We start from the raw sequence: 14,977 nt of genomic DNA on the forward strand, positions 1-14,977 counted from the left end.
ACTCAATCAATGTATCTGAATATCCCTGAACTCACTATCCTCTCGTTCCCATGCATTTTCACAACCTGCTCTCTACCTGAACCTCTCTATTGCCTTTGATTCACATAATCCCAGTGTCTATTTAAGGTTCAGTTTCAGGCATTAGCTCATTTGTGATAACTTTGTGCATCTTTTAGGTGTCTGTTCTGCACCACCCAAACCCTGCATTTCCAGTCCTCCTTCCCATTGTCTGTCTCCATTATTATATTACAAACTCCTTGAAGATAAGAAGCCATGTCTTATCTTTGTATCACAGGCTCTCCATTAGTAAGTACTCTGACTACAATTGATAAAAACTCATTTCAAACTATTTAAGTAAAAAAAGATTTTAAAACCAGTTGAGCACTGAGGTGGGTTTTTCTTATGTAACTCCAAGAGCAATAAGACCTCATGCTCCCTCACCTTGATCATTTCCTGTGAAAAAAGGAGCTCCTTCTGGTAGCTCTCATGAAAGAGTTGGTTTTTCTATCTTTTCTGAGAGATACTTGGTCATCTTCTTTGTAATCCTGGAGTTGCCTTTAAACTCTGTATTTAATAATGATTTTCTTCTCTTTAGGTTAGAAGGTGGGAGGAGAATTGAACTCTCAAGAAAGTCACCCCAAGATCTATGGATACTTTTCTGAAAAAAAAAATCAATTCATAAGCTTACAATAAATCAAACCTGTATTTCTTATCTGAAACATTCAGGTAATAATTGCCTCAATTTGTTGCTTAATGTTGGTCAGAAAGGTTAGAGAAGGACCTGACTCATCTCAAATTAGGTAACGAAATTTTGATTAAATGTAACCCTACCAGTCATTTTTTTTTCTGTTATTGTAAAAGGAGTTGAATGTTCTTCTTCCTTTGAAGTAAAATTCCAGGCTGCCTGCCAAAAAGTGTACATGCGTGTTGAAAATAAGTAGCCAGGCATGCTTGGAAATATTTAAAAAATAGAAATTTCACAGACAACACACTGAACCTAGAGTATAATATGTTAATGTGTGTGACATTACTTTGACTAGGCAATGTCATAATAGTGATATTCTAAAATCTCTGCCTCATTGCTTATTTTTGAAGAGATAAAAATCAGATCTAGTTTGGGAAAGGCCTCACCCCCTGACTTTGCAAAGAGCCTATTACAGCTTCTCACGATTCTTGATCATGTCACTCCTTTCTTACTGGATCAGATGGGTTTAGAACCCACCTCAAAGCCAGTCGCTGTGGCCTGGAGGAGAGATATGCTCATTGGATAAAACAATCAAGGTCCACCCAGGAAGCACAGGTGGGCCAATCTTTTCCAGAGTGTTGGGGGGTGGGAAGGAAACTGGAGTGGATTCCCCGAGACCATTAGATTGCATTAAACCAGGAAAAGAGAGAGTATATTCCAAATGTAATGCTACAAGTGTTCACTGAAGATTTCACTGAGAGTTTTATAAATAGATGTGTAGCATAATTTTATTTGTGTAAAAAACCATATTTAGAAAGACATAAATATATATGCAAAACAGAAGGTCTTCAAGTTAGATAGCATAATGCAATACTAGCAGTGCTACCATTATGCATCGTGGGAAGGCAGTAAAAATGTAGAGTGTGAGGGGATTCCACTAAGAGGAGATGGTTCACATTTAACTTTACATATATATATACTGCATGGATTTTGTAATAAATATGTAGTCCTAAGTAACTTATTACTGAAAAACATTTTTAATCAGAAAACAATACTTATTCCTTATGACAGAAAGTTTATAGCTTGATTTATGCACAGTTGTCTTGAACATGGTAAACAATATTGACAGGATGTCATTGCATTCATACTTCACCCTGCTATTGTTAAAAGTAGCTCTTCATATATACTTCCAGTTTATTTGAGTCGTACTTCTGTAATAAGTCAAATACACCCTATTTTATTAGATAAACATGTTTCATGTGGAATTTAGCATTTAGAAAACAAAAAGAAAGAAAAATATGCATTTGCTTTTTTTTCTTTTTTGAGATGCAGACTCACTCTGTTGACCAGCCTGGAGTGCAGTGGTACAATCGCGGCTCACTGCAACCTCGGCCTCCTGGGTTCAAGCGAGTCTCCTGCCTCAGGCTCCTGAGTATCTGGGACTACAGCCAGCAAGCCCAGCTAATTTTTTGTATATTTTGTTGAGATGGGGTTTCACTATATTAGCCAGGATGGTCTCGATCTCCTGACCTCGTGATCCGCCCACCTCGTCCTCTCAAAGTGCTGGAATTACAGGTGTGAGTCACTGTGCTCAGCTCTTACTTTTTTTTTTTTTTGATGTAATACAAACATTTACATTTTGTTTCCTGAAGTTATATTTACTTATTTATTTTCACTGAGAAAGCCATTCATCATGTTACAGTCTGAATGTTTCTGTCTCCCCAAAAGTCGTATGTTGTAACCCAATCCCCAATGTGATGAGGCCTATGAAAAGCCGTTAAGTAATAAGGTCACAGGATTGGGGTGGGATTAGTGCCCTTATAAAAGATATCCTCAAGAATTGCTTTGCCTTTTTCACCACGTGAGAACACAACAAGAAGGCAACATGCATAGACCAGGAAATGGGCTCTCACCAGACACCGAATCTGCCAGTGCCTTGATCTTGGATATCTCAGTTTTCAGAACTGTGAGGAATACATTTCTCTTATTTGCAAGCAACCTAGTCTATGGTAACAGTCCAAAAGGACTAAGATAGGTCATAGTTGTGAGATATTCACAGATATTAATTAAGCTTAGAGTTTAGCAAAGCACTCAGAAGCGTTATACTTGTACTATCTTCATTGCAATGTCTCTTACAAAAATAATTCAATGAACTGCCACGACCCACTTTTTTTGCTTTTTGGTGACAAAAAAATGTCAAGTGAATCTCTGCATGTGTGTAATGACAATAACCATTAAGCACATATAAGCATGTATGTATTCATTTGTAAAAATTGTATTGTGTATCTACTATATATCAGCCACTGTTCAGGAAATACAAATACAAAGTCATTACCCTGAGAATTACAGAGACTACTGGAAATCACTAATAAATAAACAATTTATTTTGATTGTGGTACATTAATGAGGAACGGGGGAAACAGGATCACAGAGTCAGCCTTAAGTAGTGTTAGGGGTGGGAGGAGATCCATGCAAACCTTCAACAGAGGAGCAGCTGCTTGGCAGACAACGGGGTGAGAGTACATTTCAGACTGAAGGAACAGTAAGCACAGTAAATGGAGTTGTAAACAGCATAGTAGAATTGGAAACCTGCAAAGAATCCAGTACTGTGCACTAATGAAGTGGAAGGGGAGGAGTTATCACCAAGTAGGTAAGAGTCAAAATTTACTCTGCTATTGTAAACACTCTTTCTGTAGGTAATGCAATGATATTAAATAGGGGAAAGGCATAACAAAATTTATGTTTAGGGAGAAACATTTTAGTTTAGAAGCTATGTGAAAGTGAATTAAGGAAGATAAGGACTAAAGAATGAACCACTTAAGACACTATTAATCCAGATGACAGATGATGGCTTGAAGTAAGTGATTCTGGAAACATGAATGAAGGAGATTTAAAGATCAATTTACATGTGGAATTATGAGATAAAAGGAATTAAGGATGGGCTTCACAGAGTCTGTAAACTTTCTCCCAGATGGGAAAATGTATGATTTTTTTACATTTATTACAAAATACATGATTATTTACATTTTCTGGGAAAATAACATAGATTTTATCAGATCCCTAGATGGGTTCATAACTGAAACAAGTTTCAAATTATTGTATTGCACTATTTTCATACTCACACTTTACTTAAAGGCTTATATCTTTTGACAATTATTTATTGGGGCAAGGTTGCCAGATATAACTATTAATAATAAAAAGACAGAACAGGGTGCGGGATTTAGCAAATAAAAATTTACGTTTAGGCCAGGCCCGGTGGCTCACACCTGTAATCCCAGCACTTTGGGAGGCCGAGGCAGGTGGATGACCTGAGATTAGGGGTTCGAGACTAGCCTGGTTAACATGGCAAAACTCTGTCTCTACCAAAAATACAAAAATTAGCCAGGCATGGTGGCACACACTAGTAGTCCCAGCTGCTTGGGAGGCTAAGGCAGAAGAATTGCTTGAACCCAGGACACAGAGGTTGCAGTGAGCCGAGATCACATCCCACCACTGCACTGCAGCCTGGGTGACAGAGAGAGACTCTGTCTTAAAAACAAAATAAAAGTTATATTTAACTGAGCATCCTCTACTTTCATTTGGCATCCCTACTTAAAGATATTCAAGCTGTGAAGTGACGTTTCTCTGGAATTGTACATTATCTGGTATGAACTTTCTTCCATTTGAATTCCATTAATTAATTAGTTCACCCAACACATATTGATTGGTTGCCTGATCTGTCCACTGAATACACATTTAGTGGATAACAGATATATACCCCTTTCCTGAGACATTAACAATGTATTGAGTAATATATTTTTTAAAAAGTAGATTGAGAATTAATAGATTATTATGAATAGTGCATACCAGGAGACAAGCAAGGGGTAGTGATAGACAGCAATGTGACTTTTTACTAGGATGGTAAACAAGCCAAGCCAGGTGAAGGGCAGGGAGGAACGTGTTCCAGGGAGAGGAAAGAGTTTGATGGAAATACCGGAGGTGGGAAAGAATTGCTGAGTTGATGAAAGAAAGAGAGAGAGAAAAGAAAGAAAAAGACAGAAAAAGAAAGAAGAAAGAAAGAAAGAAAGAAAGAAAGAAAGAAAGAAAGAAAGAAAGAAAGAAAGAAAGAAAGAAAGAAAGAAAGAAAGAAAGAAAGGAAGGAAGGAAGGAAGGAAGGAAGGAAGGAAGGAAGGAAGAAAGAAAGAAAGAAAGAAAGAAAGAAAGAAAGAAAGAAAGAAAGAAAGAAAGAAAGAAGGAAGGAAGGAAGGAAGGAAGGAAGGAAGGAAGGAAGGAAGGAAGGAAGGAGAGAAAGAAAGAAAGAAAGAAAGAAAGAAAGAAAGAAAGAAGGAAAGAAAGAGAAAGAAGGAAAGAAAGAGAGAAAAGAAAGAAGGAAGGAAGGAAGGAAGGAAGGAAGGAAGGAAGGAAGGAAGGAAGGAAGGAAGGAAGGAAGGAAGGAAGGAAGGAAGGAAGGAAGGAAACTTTGGAAGGCTGATGTGGGTGGATCATGAGGTCAGGAGTTTGAGACCAGCCTGGCTAACATGGTGAAACCCTGTCTGTACTAAAAATACAGAAATTAGCCAGGCGTGTTGGCGTGCCTGTAATCGCAGCTACTCAGTAGGCTGAGGCAGGAGAATTGCTTGAACCCAGGACGTGGAGGTTGCAGTGAGCCAAGATCACGCCACTGCACTCCAGCCCTCCAGCCTGGGCGACTGAGCAAGACTCCGTCTCAAAAAAAAAAAAAAAAAAAAAAAAAAAAAATTCAAATTATTGGCATGAATTTTAACGTTTATTTTTATATTGTGCAATTCAATTTTTAATGCAAATATGAATATTTATCTTGTATGCAAAACACTGAAATTACACAATTTATATTTCATTGCTCATATATACATATGTATTCCATTCTTAGAACCGTAAAAATGCTACGCAAAACTAACTGAAATGTTTTTATTTCACTGCCTGATACAAATGCATTCTACTACCTCTCTCTACCTTCAGCTGATAAGGAGAAAGAACCAAGTGGAAAAGGAACTACAGGCTGCTCTATCTTTCCCTTTCCTTCTATATCATCCTTTTCAGTGTACGTGATTGGCAAATACAGAGAACTTTGGGTAAGAAAAGATATGATAGAGTTTCTTGGCTCTTTGAGTCTTTTAGAATGCTATTAACTTCTTTTGTCACTAGAAGTAAGATCTGATTCAATAAGAAAAGATGGTCTCCAAGAGCTGTCAGTAGCCCCTCCCCCTGCCCCCACCTACTAGTTGTAGACAATACACTTGACTTGTACTCTCTTTGAGTCTCACTGGGCACCCACGTAATGATGAATTCAGCAAAATTTTGTGCTTATGAGGCAAGCAAACGGGAACACCAAAAAACAGTGGATTCGTGCATGGCATGCATTTCTTCTGTTCACGGGCATGCTTCATTTATTCCTTGGACTTAACTTACAAAACACAAATTCAAAGATAAAATAATAATAGAAGATAAGAATTTAGAACTGTAATGTCAGAACATTAAACCAGCCATGAAGCCCTGTATGACTGCTATGGACTTAACGATTTTGCCCCCAACATTTTATATGTTGGAGTCCTAATATCCAATGTGATAGTACTTGGAGAGAGGGTCTCTGGTAGGTAATTAGATTATGAGGATGGAGCTGTCATGATAGGATTATGCTCTTGTAAAAAGAGACAGGAAAGAACTTGTTTTTTTCTCTCTCTCTCTTCTCTCCACCAGGTGAGGCTACAATGACAAAGCAGCCATCTGCACACCAGGAAGGGGCACTCACCAGACATCAGAGCTGCCAGCACCTTCATCCTGGACATCCCAGCCTCCAACTGCAAAAAATAAATGTTTGTTGTTTAAGCCACCCAGTCTATTTAATTTGTTGTAGCAGCCTAGTATGGTTTGGGCTGTGTCCCCACCTGAATCTCATCTTGAATTGTAATAATTCCCATGTGTTATGGGATGGACTCTGTGGGAGATAACTGAATCATGGGATGGATTTTCCCATGGTGTTCTCATGATAGTGAATAAGTCTCATGAGATCTGATGATTTTACATACCCCTGCACACACTCTCTTGCCTGCCACCATGTAAAATGTGTCTTTGCTCCTTCTTCACCTTCCACCACGATTGTGAGACCTCCCCTGCCATGTGGAACTGTGAGTCCATTAAACCTTTTTTTCTTTATAAATTACTCAATCTCAGGTATTTCTTCATAGCAGTATTAAAATGGACTAATGCACAGCCCAAACTAACCTAGGTCAGCTACTCTACAAGCTACAATCTTAAAAAGGTACCCCTGTGGTGGAGGAGATGAAGATGGAGAAGTGGGTGGGGACCTGAACATGCAATTTATGGTGTGGTGTCTGAGTTTAATTCAGTGTCTATAAATTTCCCATACTTCTCCTAGTCTCTAGCTTCTTTTTCTCCTGTTTGGAAAACCTATATATAATACAAATTTAACATATCTTGTGTTAAACAGATTCGATTTATTCCAATGTCATTTATTCCTTCAAACTACAAATCAAGCCTCGGACTTGAAGGAGGAACAATAAAAAACCAAAACCAAATTTTCCTTTATCTCAATATTTGTTTCTGGATCTATCACAAACAATAATAACAACAATTACATATTCAACATTAAAAAATCAGGAATGATGCCAAGTATTTTCTGTAGTAGTTTGCAATTAAAAAAATATTTAGAAGCACACACCGTAAGTCTCCAAGAACTATTTTTCACAGTTGAATTTTGCCATTTCACAGGACTGTTGGCTCTGGAGTGATGCCCTAGTAATCTGTTTTCTGACACCCCTTAATGCATTTCCTCACTTCTTTGATTGAAGTACTGCATACACTGATCATTGATTTGTAAAGTTGGATGCGAATGCCCAGTGAATTTTAAAAAGAAACCCTTAACACTTCATTCTGTTCTATCCATACTTCACTTTGCAGCGCAGTTCATGGTGTCGTTTGCTGCCTATGTCCTGCTTCAGCAGAAGTGGACAAAAGAAAGCAGAGAGTAGGAGCAGAAAAAAACATACCAAGGTAAATTTGTAGACAAAGTGCATTCGTACTTCTAGTGTCATCTCGTACATTATCATTAAGTAAAACCCTGAAAATCTCCTTAGTGATTCTTTTGCTTGGTTTTTATTTTGTTCTTATGAAGGATTTTATAAAATAGAATAAAATCTTTCATAAGAACAAAATAAAAAACAAGCAAATAAATTTTAAAAGGTGTAATTCCTGACACCACTGAATTGCATTATAATTCTGTATGGACTTTTCCTTAATTTGGGGAAGCTGGTTGTCATTGAAGGCTCATGAGAGACCTGTATATTGTTCACAGAATCCCCCACATGTGTGTCTCACAGATTGGGGCAAGGATGTGAATGCAGTGGCTTAGAAATTGGTATCAGTTGAAAATAGTAACAAAATATTACCTGTTGGCGTTTTCTTCTTATACTTCTTATATGTAAAGAAAAAAGATCCTCCCTTTTTCAAAAATAATTTTAAATATTTCCTATAGAATATTTATTTCTAAAACCTGCATTTTCATCACATTTAATTTTTAAAGGTGATATATAAATATGCTTTATGTTATAAAAGTTTTTGTTCAAAAAGCAAATATTACCAAGCCAACATAACAAAAAGATACATTACAGTTTCTCTTCGGTGACTTACAAAAAGTACCAGTAATACCAATGAAAAGTTAAGTCCCAAAGGGAGAGATTATCCAAATATTTCTTAATCAATCAAACTTTTTTGGGCATCTACCACACACCAAGGACAGTACTATGTACTAAAGTCTACATACACATCTCTATGCCATATAAAGTCCTACTGATGTAAACAAAATATGGTGGCAATATTTTCTTTGCATGGGATTAAATAAACTGGGATACTGCCAAGATTGTCTTCCCAGCATACTTCCTCCATTGGAGTTAACCTGCTTTGTTTAACATACTTTCCTCCTCTGGGCCAAAGCCCTAGATTCATGACTACCTGACTTTTTTTCCTTCTCTGTCTTCTTTCCATTATTCCAAGGTAGACTAGTTCTTAAGTTGTGTGAAATCATAGCCTTCTGCAGACCAGCAGCAGCAAGCCTAACACAAACCTTTTATATACCAGGAGCTCAATTTCAGGAGCTCAATGCTAAGCTTTTAATATGCTAAAAGAGGAGAATAAGAAATTTGGAAAATCCTTTCTTAAGGCAATAGCTTCGTTTATGAAGCTATTGTCTTGATACATAATCTTATTTTGCATTTTTTTCTTTCTATTTAAATGCCTTCTGTAACATGTCTAATCTCTACACATATGTGCTCTCTGGCAGATAGATGCATAACTGACTAGAGAGATGTCATGAATTTAGAAAAAGCAAAATATAATAGTTTATAATTTTCAAATGCTCCTCCTTCTAATAGTATAGTCAATGTCCGATACATAGGAATTCACCTAGTTTCTCCTCAACTTATTTTTCCTATTTATTTCTTCATCTTCTCCCAAGTCTACCTTTTTGCTAAAACCACTAAAAGAATACACACACACACACACACACACACACACACACACAGCCCTAAACACTATACCTCCTTCAAATTCATGTACACACTTGACCCTTCTACGCTAATGGTAAAATGGTAGCACTAGGCAGTATTGAAAATGATGGACTAACTGAAACTGAATTACAGGTTCCTCAAATAAAACTGTATTGTTAGTAGTAATAATAGTAGTATTGATGTTTATAACAAATAAAATGTATTAAATAATCAAGACTCTACAGGTCCAAATTGATACAAATTGACCACAAAATTTATCATAATTGACATGGCAAGTGCATGCATGTACTACTTTCCAGACTACTATGAAAAGATCAACCTGAGTTTTGTAAGCTCTCCTATTAATATATTTGAAAACATTGCAATTTCTGAAATAAGTAGTTTTATTTTAAAAGATTTCCATTTGCTTCAGCTTTTCTGCCACAATTACATTATTTTTTATGGTTTGTGATGTTTGCTATTTCTAGTCCACGAGAGAGCAATAGTCTATCTACCATCATGTGGTTTAATACATAGATAGAATATTTGTTAAATATTCTATCAATTATTATTTATTTTTAATCAAATAGAATACTTCAGTTAATTGACAGTTGAAATGAGAAGGGTTTAGTCTGCAGTGACATGTCAATGCCTGTGAAGGATATAGAACAAATGTCAACAAATTTCAAAAGAAAATTCAAGACTATTTAATAACTAACTGGTTGTGGACAGAAAACAAAACATAAATCAGAAATTTTGCTGATATTTTGAATCAGGGTTCAAATAGGAGAAAACATAGGAGACTTGTAGGAAATGGGAGCAGGTATTTTATTTCAAGACTCCTAGCAAATTTCAGATTTGGTCCTGGGTATCTTGATTTGAAGACTGGGAAATGAACATATCTTCTGTCATTACCTAAAATTCAAGGTGACCTTTAAGTAATAAAATGTATTTACCTGCATGACTTGTGGGATTGCTCTCATTATTTTACTTCCAAATTAAATTTTTCCCTGTGTCTCAAGGGAAAGTGATATCCATCTCTCCATTTACTTTCCAGAAGGAAAAATTATAAGACTCTATGAAAGGAAATGTCTTTTGTTTATTCCAATGTCATTAAGAACTATGGTAGTTTTAATTTCACAAATGAACAGAATTTGAGGTAAATCTTGAAGTGAAAATGTAAGGAGACTGTCATAGGCCACAAAATGAGGCTAAAATGCATAAGCAAATTTTAAATTCTAGATGTTTTAAATTTTACACAGTTGATATATGTGCCTTTGTTGGCTTCCTTTAAAGGGGAAGAAGGAGATTATCACTTCAGGAGATTCAAAACTCTTCTCTAACTAATATTGCTCTCCACTAACCTTATGACCTGGTTACCTAAGGCCAATTTAACACATCATTAGAAATGTAATCAACATGTCACTTAAATAGGTTCATCATTTGGCCCGAGGATGACAGGTTCTTTCTTCTCCTATATATGCATTCTAGCAACGACTAGTTTCCTGTAATTTCTGTAAGAAATATAGATATGCAAGTAACTGCTTTCAAGTGTCTATGCCCTACTAATAAGAAGATGCCATTTCCAGATGGGATAACAGTATGATTTTAGAAATATTTAGAGTGTAGAGAAAGCAGAATATGCAAATAAACCATGTCATGGACAATTTAAGGAAAGAACTGGTGCTATCATACCGAGGAGAAGGCTGGAGATCAACTAACGAAGGTATTAACTATTTGTAGGGCTGGAAAGCAAGTTCATAGAAGAAAAGATAGCTCGTATTTTCTGTACTTTCCTTTTTTACTGGCCAAAACAAGAATAACACAAGAAGACCTAAATGTGCCAGGATCATGTTACTTTATTTGATAAAGAGTTCACCATCTCAAAAGAAGACTGTTGAAGCTTTTCCTTAGCTTCTCAAATGCCTAATTGTCCCATTGCTGCAATTGATTCCTAAATAACACTGGGGTGAGGAGACAATACAAGCATCTGAATAATGACAAGCACACTATTATATCAGATTGTTTTGAGAGTGTGGTTAGGATTCAAATGTATATGTTGGCACAGATTTATTTCTCAACCCTTTAAAAATAAACTTACCTCATGCTGGTGTACTACTCTATGCATATTTGTAACCAAGTGGCCCTTTTCCCTGCTATTAATTATTGCTTTTTTGATTTGCCAGCAGACACTCTCTAGAACATTTTCTTACCCCATGTAGGTACAGCTTTTTTAAAAATAGAATATGTTGGTTCCTTTGTATTAAAAAGTAATATATGTTTATTGCTGAAAAAGGTAAATAGATAACAAAGCTGAAGAACACCGAAACCTGTGAAATATTTTTATGCTTATCATCTAATTTTATTCCCACAATAACCTTATGGTTAAGGCAAGATACGGAATATTGTCTATTTAGCTGTTGTAGAAAACGAGAATGAAGTGAGTTGCCTTTAGTCCATGGCTGCTCTGGATCCCATCTAATTCCTAGGCCAAAAATCTTTCTGTATCATACTGTCACCCACAAATAGTAGAAAAGGAATAGGTATCCCCTGGGGTTTGGAGCCAAACCCAGAAAGGGAAACACACTCATGTGGCCGGTCTTGAGCTAGACAAGGCCAGCCTGGCCTGTGTGTGAAGTCTCTCCCCAGTTGCATCTTCACTGACAGATTTCTCAGCTGTTTTGAAAGCTGCTTGGGAAACTGCAGCAGTCAGTGACTGTGGAGGCTGACAGCTCTGGCTGAGTAATCCTCAGCCCTAATTACAAATAAACCTCTGATTTTAGGAAGGGTATGGAGGGAGAGTGTTTAGTCCCTGTATATCTGAAGAGACTGTATTATGTTGTGGGCCTGATAATGAATCAGGAGGGCACTTAGATTGACATAACTCATTCATTTATCAGATACAAGGTGTGCTCCAGTCTGTATTACAGTCAAGGGCTCAGTGTCTCCATTTTTGTGTATGAATACATCCACCCTCCATTTTCTTTCTGTCCAGAGACACTCTAGGCAAATCTTTAATAAATGGATTTGTAAAGTGCTTTGTAATTTTTACATGTTTGATTATCCATGTAAAAGGTTTTTTGAAATAACAAACAGCTAATAGCAAATGAGAATGTGTGATACTACTTGATGTCTATATGAGTAACAGATTTTAAATAGACTGTTTCCCTACTGATTGCATTCCTATCTTTAAAGCCTATATTTTAAGTTAAAATATTTCTAACATGTGGTTTAGTGGAGATTAGCCCTCTGTGGTGCTGAAATATATTGAATACATCATTATTTGTAAAACAAATTCATGAATGGAAAACTTTTATATTAAATATCCTTAGTGGTAAATAATATGAAAGAGAATGGGTGTATACAGAACAGTAGGAAAGAGAAACAAATGGAGTAAATAAAGAAAACTATTTCATAAGATGGACCAGGGGCATGTGGAATACATTAATGAAAACAAGATAGGTAACGTATACCACATGTTCATGTGCCAATATGTTCAGCAGGCTTTTAAGAGCTTTTGGCCAAAAAGGGACTAAAGTAGGGTATGGACTTTGCAGAGCTAGAGAAGCATAGGACATATATGGTATATTTGTTAAACAGGACTAGTTGATGACATTATGGAATCTCTAAAGTTAAATTTCCAAAGAATGAAAAAATACCATGGATGAGGTTTTGCTTAATATATTTTCTAATATCACAAATAAAGTAATAGCATACATTATCTTTCAAGGGAAAAAATACATTATGACTAATCTTTCATTTACACAATCACTTATTCACATGTATTTACTATTTTCTCACCTCTACTCCCAGAAGAAAGACACATATACATACACACACATCCATGCAGTTTGACCCTGAATGTCATTATTACAAGTAGAGTATTTCTGAGATATTTGCTTTCTTTGTGGACAATCACTAATAGTAACATGGCTGACCACATACCTTTTACCCAGTTGCACTTGTGACCAACTTTTACATTGCCTGCCTATAGAACATGATCAAGAAAAATAAGCACAACAAAATGTCTGACAGTCACTGATGATTCTCTTGTATTAGGAAAGGACATAAATGAAAAAGAAATTTCTGAAACAAATTAGTTAGTTGTAAGGCCAGAATATAATCATAGATTAGGAATTTTTTAACAACTAGGGAATCAGCACGTTAAAATGATCATATTGAGACTTTTTGGTCACATTAAGAAATAAGAGATCTTGGTCAGGCACAGTGGCCTATACCTGTAATCGCAACACATTGGGATGCCGAAGCAGAATGATTGCTTGAGGCCAGAAGTTTGAGATCAACCTGGGCAACATAGACAAAAAAAGTTTAAAAACTTAGATGAACGTGGTGGCGCACACATCCAGTTCCAGCTACTTGAGAGGCTGAGGTGGGAGAATTACTTGAGCCCAGAAGCTGGAGGTTGCAGTGAGCTATGACAGCACCACTGCACTCCAACTTGGGCAATAGAGCAAGACCTCATCTTGAAATGGGAAGGGAAGGAAAGGGAAGGAGAGGTGAGGGAAGGGAAGGGGAGGGGAGGGGAGGAGAGGGGAGGGAAGGGAGGGAAGGGGGGAAAGGGAGGGGAAGGGGAGGAGAGGGGAAGGGGAGGAGAGGGGAAGGGGAGGGGAAGGGGAAGGGAGGGGAAGGAAGGAAGGAAGGAAGGAAGGAAGGAAGGAAGGAAGGAAGGAAGGAAGGAAAGAAAGAAAGAAAGAAAGAAAGAAAGAAAGAAAGAAAGAAAGAAAGAAAGAAAGAAAGAAAGAAAGAAAGAGAGAGAAAGAAGAAAAGAAAAGAGAGAGAGAAGGAAGGAAAGAAAGAGAGAAAGAAAGAAAAAGAAAGAAAGAAAGAAAGAAAGAAAGAAAGAAAGAAAGAAAGAAAGAAAGAGAAAGAAAGAAAGAAAGAAAAGAGAGAGAGAGACAGAGAGAAAGGGAGGGAGGGAGGGGAAATCTCGATCACCTGTCCTGGTATTAAGAGATAACTCAGCAATGTAAAACATAATCTTATTATTTAGAGAAAGCATTGCTCACCTTGTAACTTACCATAGGAAGTTCTAGTCCATTTTCTGGGAGATAATGAGTTTTGTTGAGTACTATTCCACATACAAAGCTTATTTCTATCAAATTCCCTAAAGTACTGTTAAATCATAATATTCACTGTAGGTAAGGAGATGGAGAAATAGGAAGTTAGATATTGCTGGAGAAAAGGTAAAATGGTAAAATTTTTTATGAAGGACAGTTTTGAAAATACTTTTAAATGCCTCTGATTTTTTAATATATTTGATCCAACAGTTCTATTTCTAGAACTTATACTAGGCAGCCATTGTGATACTGCTTATAATCAGAAAGAAAAAGAAAGGAAGGAAGACAGAAAAATGAAAGAATGGAAAAGGGAAAGAAGAAAAGGAAGGAAGGAAGGAGAAAGGAAGTAGAAAAGGAGAAGAAACAGAAGAAAAAATTTAAAAGTCTAAACACCCCAAATCAGGGAATTATTTTGTATTAAGAAAAAAAATCAATGAAAGTTATTATTTTATATAAAAATAATATTTTTACTGAGTTGGTTCCATTGTTGAATCAGGCATTTGGGTATCTGCCAAGTGGTCACCTCTCTGATTTAGGGAGGCTTTAGACAGTTCCTCCTAGGTGGCCTGGCTGCAGAATCTCTATCAAATCTCACTACCTAGTGCCCTTACCTATTCAGGCCAATACCTATCTTGGCCCAACCCTCACTGCCAAACCCACAATGATCAAGTCCATTTTCAATGCACTGATGTTTA

Source organism: Chlorocebus sabaeus, chromosome 15 (genome assembly GCF_047675955.1).
Source record: "Chlorocebus sabaeus isolate Y175 chromosome 15, mChlSab1.0.hap1, whole genome shotgun sequence".
Classification (NCBI taxonomy): Eukaryota; Metazoa; Chordata; class Mammalia; order Primates; family Cercopithecidae; genus Chlorocebus; species Chlorocebus sabaeus.